Genomic DNA, 11,576 nt, shown 5'->3' on the forward strand with positions numbered 1-11,576 from the left:
GAAAATTCAACGGGCCAAAGCCCACAAATTTTAGAAAGCGAATTTTTTATGATTGCCATTCAACGGCTTAGAGTCATAAAATTTCTCCCATCCTCCATTAATTTAACGTTTTCGGTCCGTCAAAAAAACATTTTGACAATGAAAGATTTGATGTCTTGGTCCGTCAAATTTTATGGAATTCTGGCCTTGGGCTGTCAATATAAGCTTTTTTTTTACTTTATGGCTGAGGTGTTATTCGACCATCTTGACAATAATCCATGTGAGTCCAACAAGCCTTAAGAAGGATGAGTTAGCCTACTAACTAATTATTTTAAACTACAGAACTAAAAGAATACCTCATTTGGGCTAGCCTAGCAGTCCATGTTTCTCAATTGAGGACCTCAGTCCAGGCTCTATATTAATTGAGTCGTGCTGGGGTGACATTAGGATTTACTGAGATTTTCACATTTCTGACGTTTATGTCTGCACCCCATGTCAGAAATGCGAAAATCACAGTGAATCCAATGTTACCCCAGCATTAGTGATATTAATATTCTAACTTTTAGCATTAAATAAAAAATACATTGCTTGGAACTTGGCCATTCGGGTTTCAGTAATGAGTCAACTCAGTTTGATGAATTTCTAGAGTTAGTGCAAATAAATTTGGTTGAGTTAACTTGTTACTATTTGAATAGTCAGTTGCACTCCATCACTTAAAAAATCCACACGCTTCATGCTTACAATTGCACTCCAAAATAAAAAAATTGGATTCCTTTTTTTTTTTTTTTCCTTTTTTCTTTTTCCCTTCTTCTTGAAAATTAGAGAGGAATCATAAAACCAATTAAGGCTTCATGAAAGGTAGATAAAGAATTATAAGCTTCATGATCTGCAAGTCGATCAAAGATCTGCAAAAGCTCCTACTAATGTTAGATTTGGTATTAAATTTGTGGGAGCTATTGGTAATGGTGGATTCTTGTATAGGATGGAACAAAATGCAATTTTTTAGGTTGGAGTGCAATCGGTATTTGGTGATCTGCAACAAAATCATACCATGTTTTGGAATAGGCAAATTCGTCAGATCCGATGAATAGCTTGTTATTAGATCAGATCTGAATGTTGATACTTGTTCCATAGAAAATTTCTAATATCTAAGTCACATTAGGCTTATTTTTGCTAAATATCAAAATGCTATTCTTTTTATTTATTTATTATTTTTAACTCCCTCACTCATATAAGAATAAAATCATAGAGGATAATTTTATCATTTTTCCCCAAACTCTGTTAGACAAAAAATATAGACTGACATCCTTTCACCGACAATTTATATTCTTGAGGTTAATCCTCTAGTTATTATTATTATTAGTGCGAGATAAATTTTTTCATCTCACACCTCGAGATGTGTGATGTTGATTAGTAAGGACAAGTCATCTTTCTTTGACTAACGGTTTGCCATCTAGTAATTTCACTCCAATGATCAAGTGAGTTAATAATCAAATAATTTGAGATAGATTAATAAGAGTTGCATAAATATTTATTTTTATTTTTGATGGTTGATCATTTTAAGCTCTTCAAAGAAGAAGGGAAGGTAGATGTTCTATGTATCCCATTTGTCACCCATGCTTTGGTGAAAATAAGACATTTTTCTTATTTCTTTTTATCCCCATCTCATTAGAGCTTTGCCTACCTAAATAATAATGAGTATGACGAGAGAAGTAAATAGCATTCACTACTTATCTCCTTGCAAGATAAACTTCCCATGAACTAAAAAGATTTAGGGTTACCATTCCAATATTTCGAACACTCTAAAACTTAAATAAACTCCTTTCTTTCACCCATTCATATTTTAATTTTAATTTCAACATTCCCATCTTTCGCATGGGAGCTCTTGGCTTAAAGTCAATAGTAATGGGAGGCCAGTCCATCTTTTTTTTTTTTTTGAATTAGAGGAGACACTTCACATTAAATTACCTGATTAGCAAGGGAGGTAAGTAAAAAAAATATATGTATTGATGTATTTGCACCGACCTTTGCTAATAAAGAGACCTCAAACTACAAGAGCTTGATAACCATCATACACTCTCCCGAAGCACTTCAGCTTGACATCTCTTTGTAGGGGCAATTCAGAAGTCCTTGAGGGAGAGTGATTGATGAACGCCATGGTGTGACTCCATATACAAACTTCTAACCGATGATGGGATAGCTCTCCTCTTAATTCAACTGTACCTGAGCAAGATAAACATTGTTCCCAACCTCCCAAGGCTTCAAGCTTTCCCTAAAAGAGATGCCAGAGCCTTCAAGGGAGAGTGAGCAATAGGTGCCCGGATATAATCCAACTTGCTCATACCCTCCACATTTACCCGATCTTCCATCTTGCATGTTGCACCTGTTTTAGAGTCTTGTTCTTTCTTCATAAATAATTCAAATTCTAGTTTTTGACAGCACTTGATCCACTCTTAATATAGAGATGTTTTCTTGCTCTTCCGGTTATACATCATATGCAAGGCACAACTTTTTCGCTGCGCCCCCCCACCCCACCAAGTGCTCCTAATCTGTCATGCTTGGTATTGTCACCTAGCCATAGTATCTACTGATATCTTACATGGCTAGGGTGACATGTCCAAGATATCGAGGTTAGACGCCCTTGAGGGAGAGTGAGCAATTGATGCCTTGATAAACCTTCACAACTCATACGCAAGGCACGACTTGTTCACTCCCCCCCAAGTGCTTATAATCCGTCAGGCTTGCTATTGTCACCTAGCCATAGATATCTAGTTGATATCCTACATGGCTAGGGTGACATGCACAAGATGTCGAGGTTAGAAGTCCTTGAGGGAGAGTGAGCAATGGATGCCTTGATAATCCTTCACAACTCATAAGCAAGACACGACTTGTTCGCTCCCCCCAAGTTCTCCTAACCAGTCATACATGGTAGTATCACCGGCTGTAGATACCTACCCAATCCTACACAGCTAGGGTGACCATGTCCAAGATGGTGAGGTTAGAAGTCCTTGAGGGAGAGTGAGCAATGGATGGCTTGATAAAATTTGACACACCATATGCAAGGCACGCTTTGTTCGTTCTTGCCCCCAAGGGCTCCTAGCCCCATCACACTTGGTAGTGTCACCTGCCGTATAATATCCTACATTGATATGTTAGAAGTCCTAGAGGGAGAGAGAACAGCCAATGCCTTGAAGTTCCACGCATTTCAATAGCTCATTATCCTTGACCTTACTTAAGTTAGGATTTGGGGCCTTCTTATAGGCCACAATTCATTAACATTAGTGAAAAGATTTAGTCAATTTATGGGGACCACCATATCTTTGATACTTGAATTCGATGGCCAAAACCAGATCGATCCTTTCAATCCTCACAAGTTGGCCCTTAAGAGACTTGGCAAGTTACTTTTCTTTTTAAGAACAATGGAATAAAGAAGCTTAGGCATCTCAACCAGCTCTATTATTACACCAAGTCAACGTTAAACATGAATATCATCACAAATTCCCCAAATTCCTTCATGATTTTCTTATCAAATGCATTATATACGAATAGAAAATGGATTCTCCTAACCCAATCGAAACCTTGCATTTACTCGAATAAAACCTTTTTATTTAGCAGAGAGATTCTTAGGCTATTCCACTACATCTCTAATTTCCACTTGATAGTGTTGTCACAAAATTTGATGAATATTTTGATAATTCAAAAAAATTCTCACCATAAGATATCAGTCGATTAAATCCCAAAGTGACGAATTAATCAGCGATTTTCCAGTTATCTTTCCCTTCCCCTCCAATCTCAAGAGTTTATTTTCTTCAACTTTAAATCATCTCAACATTCTCATTTTTGATAGATTCAATTTATTAACATGCATAATACTTCTTGACAGTCCAACATTTCCCTTAATCGATCTTATAAGATTTGGATTGTATCCATATGAGATCCCAGGTCCCGATCGGATCGTAAGTAATCGGATTGGACTGAAGGTACCACTTTGATGAGGTTGTAAAATTTGTGAATGATTGTACCTATTCGTTTCTTAACAGTCTTCAACCTCATCTCACGTGTATAATGTCATTGAAATGCCCAAATTACCATTTTCTCATCCTCTTCACATAGTTAGGTGTTCCAACGGCGATTGCGATTATTCCAACGTTCATTGATCATTTTTGATAATCTTTGGTCTTGAATGATGAATGGAGAGATATTCTCTTAATTTTGAACATCTAGACATATTTTTATTATTATTTATTTTGATGATTTATATATATAAAAAATAATAATAAAAAAGAATAATGAAGTTGAGATTCAATTTTTTATTATTTATTTTTATGATTTATCCTAACTTTCGATTTACAACTATTATTTATGCATTTGAGGTATTTTGAGGAGATTTACCAAATATGGAAGTTGGAAAAAAGAAAAAATAAGAGGACTTGGTTCACATTACAGCGTCAAGTTCACCATTTAATTACTATCGAGTTAATCCAACGATTTTTTTTTTTATATATGCAAATATTGTCGAATTCGACAGTAATTAAAAGGCGAACTAGACAATAAAAAGTGGTGAACTCAATGTAGTAAATGTAAATCAAATTTTTTTGTATTTCCAACTTCGATGCTGGGTAAATCTCCTCAAAACACCCAAAATACATAAATTAGAGTTGCAAATAAAAAATTACAGTTTAATCATAAAATAATTTTGAACCACAACTTCGTTCTTAATTAATTAATTAATTTATTATAAATCATAAAAAAAAAAAAAAATACGTCTAGATGTTCAAAACTAAGAGAATATTATTCTTCATTTGTCATTCATGATCAAAGATTGTCGGAACTGGTTGTAGTCACCGTTGAAAAAGTAACAAGAGATTCTTTTGCCACATCAACTTTTGCTAACGCCACCCCAATTCATATGTAAATCAAACTAGCACACATCTTGGTGTGGCAATAGAAGTTTTCTTTAAAAAAAAAATGGAAAAGTGATTTTGAACTTGAAACTACTTGAAATCCAACATTACCTGATAGCAGTGATTTCTACCGCAAACCCATCAACAATGGCCAAAGAATTTCTCATCTTATAGGTCATGGGTTCAAGTGTTCTTCCCAACAACTCATCATGCTTGTTGCTCAGATACAAATCAAGCTCATGTGATCCTTTATTTCTTTTATCATAGAAACAAAATTATAAAAATATATAGCATTAGATCACTCATTTAGATAAAACAAAATGTATTTAAAATTTAAGAAAGAAAAATGAAGAACAAACTGATCAGCTCAAAGATGCTCGTATTTGGGATTGTATTTCATAAAAACATAGTGTAATTCACTTCTATTGCTTCCCATCTTCTTCTTCTTCTTCTTCTTCTTTCATAAAAACATAGTGTAAATAACAAAGCTTTTTAGCTCTTATAACCCACATTGTTGCTATAATTATACAATGTTGATAGACATGAAATGAAGTGAAAGTCTATATTTCTCTTTTAACTCAAAATATTGGAATGCTTTTCTTCTTTGTTGTAGCTAATTGTAAGCTTCACCCTTTTTTCTCTACTTGTGTTTGTAGCTAAATATAGAAAGAAATTTTACTTCCCAAATTACTCAGCTGCTTATACATTGATGATATTTACATGACATAAGTTTAAAAGCACAATGACAACACGATGACATTACGTGAAAATTGAAGAAAATTTTTTTTGGCTTGGCCTGACGAACTTTAGAAACTCAAATTTAACGGCCACGGGCGCACGAAATTTAGGAAATATTTGTGCAAATTTTTTTCTCTCTCTCTCATCTATGTTTTTTTCCCTCTCTCTCTCTCTCTCTGGTTTCTCTGCATTTTTTCCCTCTCTCTCACTGGTTCGTGAGAAGTTCTCTCGATTGTGAGAATCACTTTCTTTGTTTGTCTTCCTCGATCACATCTCTTTCTCTATATCTAATCAATATCTCGATCTTTCAATACTGAAAATGATGGAATGAAGATGAGATCTAGGGGTTATCTAGAGCCTTAAAGTGATCGCTCGATTTCATAGGTTGGTGGATCCATAACATTGTTCAGTTTATTGAAGATGAGGTATTTCCTTCTCTCTCTCTCTCTCTCTCTCTCTCTCTCTCTCTCTCTCTCTCTCTCTCTCTCCTCTCTCTCTCTCTCTCTCTCTCCATTAGTCTGATTCGGTTGTTTTGCAGAGAAATCAATGGATCGTGAGTTAAAGGATCTTGCACAGAAATCAATGATTTTCTCTCTCTCTCTCTCTCTCATACCTCAATTCTACCAAAAAATCTTCTTCTTCGATCTCTAAATAAAAAAGAATAGAATAAACCCTGGAATCCTCCATTAAATCTTCTCTTTTTGTCGAAACTCACCATTAAAACACCAAATCTTAGGTAAATATTGGTTATGATTGAGTTATGGTTGAAATATGGTAGTTTTCTTTCAATTACATTCGATCTGAAGGTTTTGATTTTAGATATTCATTTGAGGAGGTATCAAGGAGACTCGATTTTGTGGAGCAAAAAAGTAATTGTTTAGAGATTTTGATGAGTTTGGTATGAGAATGTGGAAATGACGTCATGAGAATTCGAAGGTTTTACTTGAGTACTTCTTTTTATTTTCTCATCTTTTAGCGTTTGTTTTATCTACATATTTACTTGTATTTTGTTCTTTTGTGCCTTATGATTAATCTCTTAATATTGTCCTGTGGAGTAGCTATGGAAGAGAATTTAAGATCTATATGTTGATTTATGATTTGTAAAATTCTTATAACTTTGTGCCTTAGTTACATGTGTAAAATTACTCGAAGAATTTTAAATGCTTAAAAATGCAAGAAATGATTATGTTTTCCTTTTTTTCCTTCAAAGCTTTATTGAATGAAAGATCTTATTTATTTCCAATAGGGTTTAATTGGGATGGATTAGTGGTAAAATTAGCAATAAATATTCCAATATTGGACTGACTTTCAGTCAAATTTTGGTGTTCCTAGTCCTTAGTTAGATGTGTCCTTTATAAGCTTTTAGTATCTTTCCTTAAGGTTTCTTTGCATGGTATTTAGTTTTTTTTTTTAATAAGTTTGGAAGGCAGTGAATTTTAGATCCCATGACGTCTTAACATATTGAATATCATGATCCCTTTATGTCATTTGAACTTCTATTGTCTCTTGATTTGTATCATATACACACTTTGATATTGTCTTTGATTGTTCACTACATATTCTAGTAGTGACTTACTTGATACTATAATTCTTATTGATTCATTTGACATAAGCTCCATCATTAGGTGGCCTCGTATGATGACATATATCATATCATGATCCCCTCCCGTCTTTTGGACTTGTATTACATTTTTATTGTCTTTGGATATGTACTACATATGTAGTTCTATATGATTTTGATTGGTTCATTACATATTGTAATGGTAAACTTACTTGATACTAGCTTTTATTGACTCATTTATTGTCTTCTAGTACCTTTACATCATTTTATATTATTTAATTAGTAACTAATAATTTTTTTCTTTTTAGGTAAATTTTTTTTAACTCCGTCTATGAAATAATTAAACTTTTTACATTGCCAATCCCAAGCCCGGATAAAAGAGGAGGGAAAAGGATGATCCAACAACTTCTTATAAATATGTCATCAAGAGGTATGTTTTTGAGTTACTAACTCTATTTTCCTCTTTTCTGGTCGGCTTTTCCACCGTAACTACTTCTTGGTTTATTCTCTCTTATGGGATGATTAGAAGATACGAAGTTCCTAAGCACTTTAAACTTGGATACTCTCAAGGGGTGGAGACATTGAATTAGGAATGAATGCTCTAATGAATTCCAGAGACCTGGGCTTAGATAATTTTTTCAAACAGGTGGCTATGGATTATTTTACGTACTAATTCATTTTTATGCTGAACATAAAGAGTAACAGTTATCACCAAGTTCGTTTGTAATATTTTTATGTATATATGAGAATTTAATTTTATGTTTTATTATTTGAAATTGTTGAGTGGCTTTCTTGCCTCTATTTTCTTGCTAGATTGAAGAGATTGAAAAGCAAATAGACAAGAAAAATAAATTACTCAAAAACCTACATGTATTGATTTCCTCTTCTTTTCATTCTTCCTTGTCTTATGAAGGTTTCCATGCTAGTTGTTGTCAATATTTAGTGTACATTTTTGTTTTTTTTTTTATATATTTCTAAATCAATCTTTCATTTATCTTCTGAATCATTTATTGGAAAAAAGAATAGAAAAAAGTGAGTTTCTCTCCATTTCTCTTGTTGGATTGAGAGAAATGGAGATGTGAGTTTCGTTTGTTTGGATTGTTAAGTTGAGGAGAGAAGAAAAATAATGGAGAGAAAAACGGGCCAATTTTCGTCTTATGAGCATATTGTAGCTTCATGCTTTGATCATGTTTTAAGAATGCAAACTCAAAAGTATTAATTTACTAATTTTACCTGTTATTACTTATGACCATCTTATATCTATTGTTTTCCTACATCCTTTTGGTCTTACATCAATTTGTTTTGTGTTTGGAGTCATCATCCTCTCTATTTAAAGATATTATGATTGAAATATTGTAATATGTAGAACTTTGTGCATTTGGAAGCGGAGCATTTCTAATCTTTTAGAATACTCATGTATTTTGTAAATAAAATATCTTTTTGTCAACATTGTTGCACATTCATTTTGCTATCATAATACTCTAATGTTCAATTTTTAGACCTTTCTAAGAAATTACTGGTAACAAAGATAGACCTGTATTGTGTAATGTTCTCTAAACAGGTTGTATAAGTGGTTTATTCGCTTCTCTAATCTTTTCTCTCTCAAATCTTAGTTACTTTTATTAGTTTTATATAATTTTCAAGTGGAATTGTGTGACAAATCTATTGGGAAAAATTATCATGTGATCTATTTACATCTTGTACTAGTGTTCAATATTAAAAGTTGTTTATCAAAAAAATAAATAGAGGATGTTGCTTTTAATGCTCTTTCCTACTTACATATTTTCTTGCCCACTTGAGTTGTTTAGCTACTAACTATTATAACAGAAAAGCACATTTTAAATTGTAAACAAATTTCTCAAGTAGCCACAACTTGTTGATGTCTAAATCTGAAGATCACATAATCATGTCATTTTGTTGTGTCACCTGTAGATTGGAGACCTTAAGGGACTTTTTCGATTATTAATGGTTAACATGCAGTTTTTTCATGCAAAAGTGAAAGTATTGGATGTTTCATATGGAAATGGGCAGGTGGGTTTATCGCAATACTTCAAATATCTGTGTATTTATCTATTTTGTTGCTAGACTATCCTATTGGATTGAGTAGGTTTAGGTTACCATTCCATTAATAATTTTAAATGGTATTTTATAGTTCCAAAAGCATTATTTTATCTATGATCCTGCTTTGAGTTCAAGCATGAATAGTGTTTAAAGTGAATTAATTATGTGTGTCAATCTGTCAAGCAATACGAGTCTCATATATCACCATTGTAAACTACTAGCTCTCTCAGAGGTAGATAAACCTTGTAAATCTTCTCAATTTCAGGAGATCTATCTTAATCCTCCATTATCCTATTTCCTTGTTCTTTTTTTCATAAACTCAACAATACCTTATGCAACCTTTCCAAGTAAATAGATGCTGTCATTTTATTTTCAATTTTATTATTTAATGATTCGATATCCTTCGTTAAGTACACTCAGTCACAGTTAATAAAAAAAATAACATTTTGATGTCGTTGCAGCTTCTTCTCTAGATAGATGTGTAGTGCTAGTAAACATGAGGCACAGTGTGTGACTGCATATTAATGCAATTTGAGACCACATAAGAGAAAAATGAGAAGTGGCCATTTAATTCTATCAAATTTAGGCAACATCTAACGTTGGCTGCTCTTATCTTCAGGTACATAATTAAACATATCATCTCTACTGCACCTTGCAGATATTCTTAAAGTTTTGGAAAATGGAGATCTGCAAACCCTTGGGATGTTGGACTATGACAAGAAACTGGCACATTGCTTCACTGCTCATCCAAAGGTCGACCCATTTAGTGGTGAAATCTATCATTAAATAACAAATTTAGTTGGGCAAAATGATGGGCTCCATTTTGCTTATAGTAACTTTAGATGCAGGAGAAATGTTTATCTTTGGTTATTCACACCCCCCTATTGTGCTTATCGAGTCATTTTTAAGGATGGTATCATGCATGATCCGATACCGATAACAATTCCAGACCCTGTCATGATGCATGACTTAGCCATCGCATAGAATTATGCGATTTTCATGGATCTGCCTCTGTACTTCCGACCAAAGGTACTCATTTTGTTCCTGCCCGTTCTATATTATTTTTTTTATACTTAAGAACATAAATACCCAAAAGTAACATGATTGAAGTGTCACCAATAATCTATGAGAAATCTAAGAAAATGTTCACTCCAAACAATTAAACTTTGTCAATCATTTCAAATGGGCAAAAGCATTGAGTAGAAGTTTGAGTGATGCTTCTTTGCAAGATGGATAATTTGTTTTTCGCGATGATTTTATATAAGGCATGGATAGGCTCAATACAGTTAGAACTAAAAGTGGTTAGTTTGTTTTCCTGAAGTGATTAATGCAAGTTGCAAAGGCAGAGGGCCTTCAAATTAATGAGGTATATATTTAACGATTAGAATTGTATTTCCTTTCTGTTTTATGGAAAACCAATTAAAGGAGTTCAATTACCAATTGCTCTTTTCCTTTTTGAATGCATTTTTGTGTGCTCTCTATTGCAAACATTTCTTGTCTAAGAGATTGATAGACAACATGCTTTGCATTTGCACTTGTTCATTTTGTTACATGTAACTGATATTTAGTTATACTAAGTTCTTTATATCACCCATTCATAGATTGCGCTTGAGGAACTTATGGAAATAGTTGATGGAGATATGCATATGGCAATAGATCAACTACAATATATGAGCCTTTCAATGTCAATTATCAAATATGATGACATAAGACAATGCCTCCTTTGTAGTACAAAAGATGAAGATATTTCACCCTTTACCGCTATTGATAAGTACGACTCTCCTTTTACATTCTATTTCTTTAGAGTATTGTTGCCTAATGCTTTTCACTTCGTTGATGGACTTCCATTATTTTAATTATGTTTCCATTAAAGTTTCACTTTTTCCAATATGTGCAAATGTGTTTATGTTTTTCATCTTTGACTACCAAAATCTCTTTTTACCTGGCAATTGGATGTTCGAATTTTATAATTTACTTAGTTTTATGACATTTCAAAGTTGAAGCCAACAATATTGATGGGAGCGACGTAGAGGATCATCCCTGAAATGCTAGCAGCATGATTGAAATCAGTGATGGCATTAGTGGTTGCACCAAAACAAGGTGCGTATTGGTATAGGGAGACAAATTCTAGACTATTATTAAGTCATTCTACCATTAGAATATGTAATGATTGAAATCAGTGATGGCATTACTCTCATGACCAATCGAGGTTATGCAGGTGTATCGGAAAGTCATTTTAAACCTAACTCAAGAAATTCTAGAGTTTTACAACTCTGTTTTTTTTTTTCCCAATTTTTTTTTTTAAACCTTTATATGGTTGAAATGGACAATGA

The 11,576-nt window shown here is 33.2% G+C and overlaps 1 long non-coding RNA gene across 2 annotated transcripts; it reads left to right on the forward strand.

Annotated features, from left to right (window-relative positions):
- The first annotated feature begins 6,117 nt into the window (after positions 1-6,117).
- Positions 6,118-11,124, forward strand: LOC147390994 (uncharacterized). 2 transcript variants are annotated; one of them, XR_015183091.1, is made up of 3 exons: positions 6,118-6,557; positions 7,491-7,828; positions 9,863-11,124. It is a non-coding gene; the product is annotated as an uncharacterized LOC147390994 (long non-coding RNA). The 2 variants fall into 2 exon arrangements; XR_015183090.1 differs by having other exon boundaries at positions 7,491-11,124.
- The last annotated feature ends 452 nt before the right edge of the window (positions 11,125-11,576 follow it).

This window comes from Akebia trifoliata, chromosome 11 (assembly GCF_017979445.1).
Source record: "Akebia trifoliata isolate Shusen 1 chromosome 11, ASM1797944v1, whole genome shotgun sequence".
NCBI classification, from domain to species: Eukaryota; Viridiplantae; Streptophyta; class Magnoliopsida; order Ranunculales; family Lardizabalaceae; genus Akebia; species Akebia trifoliata.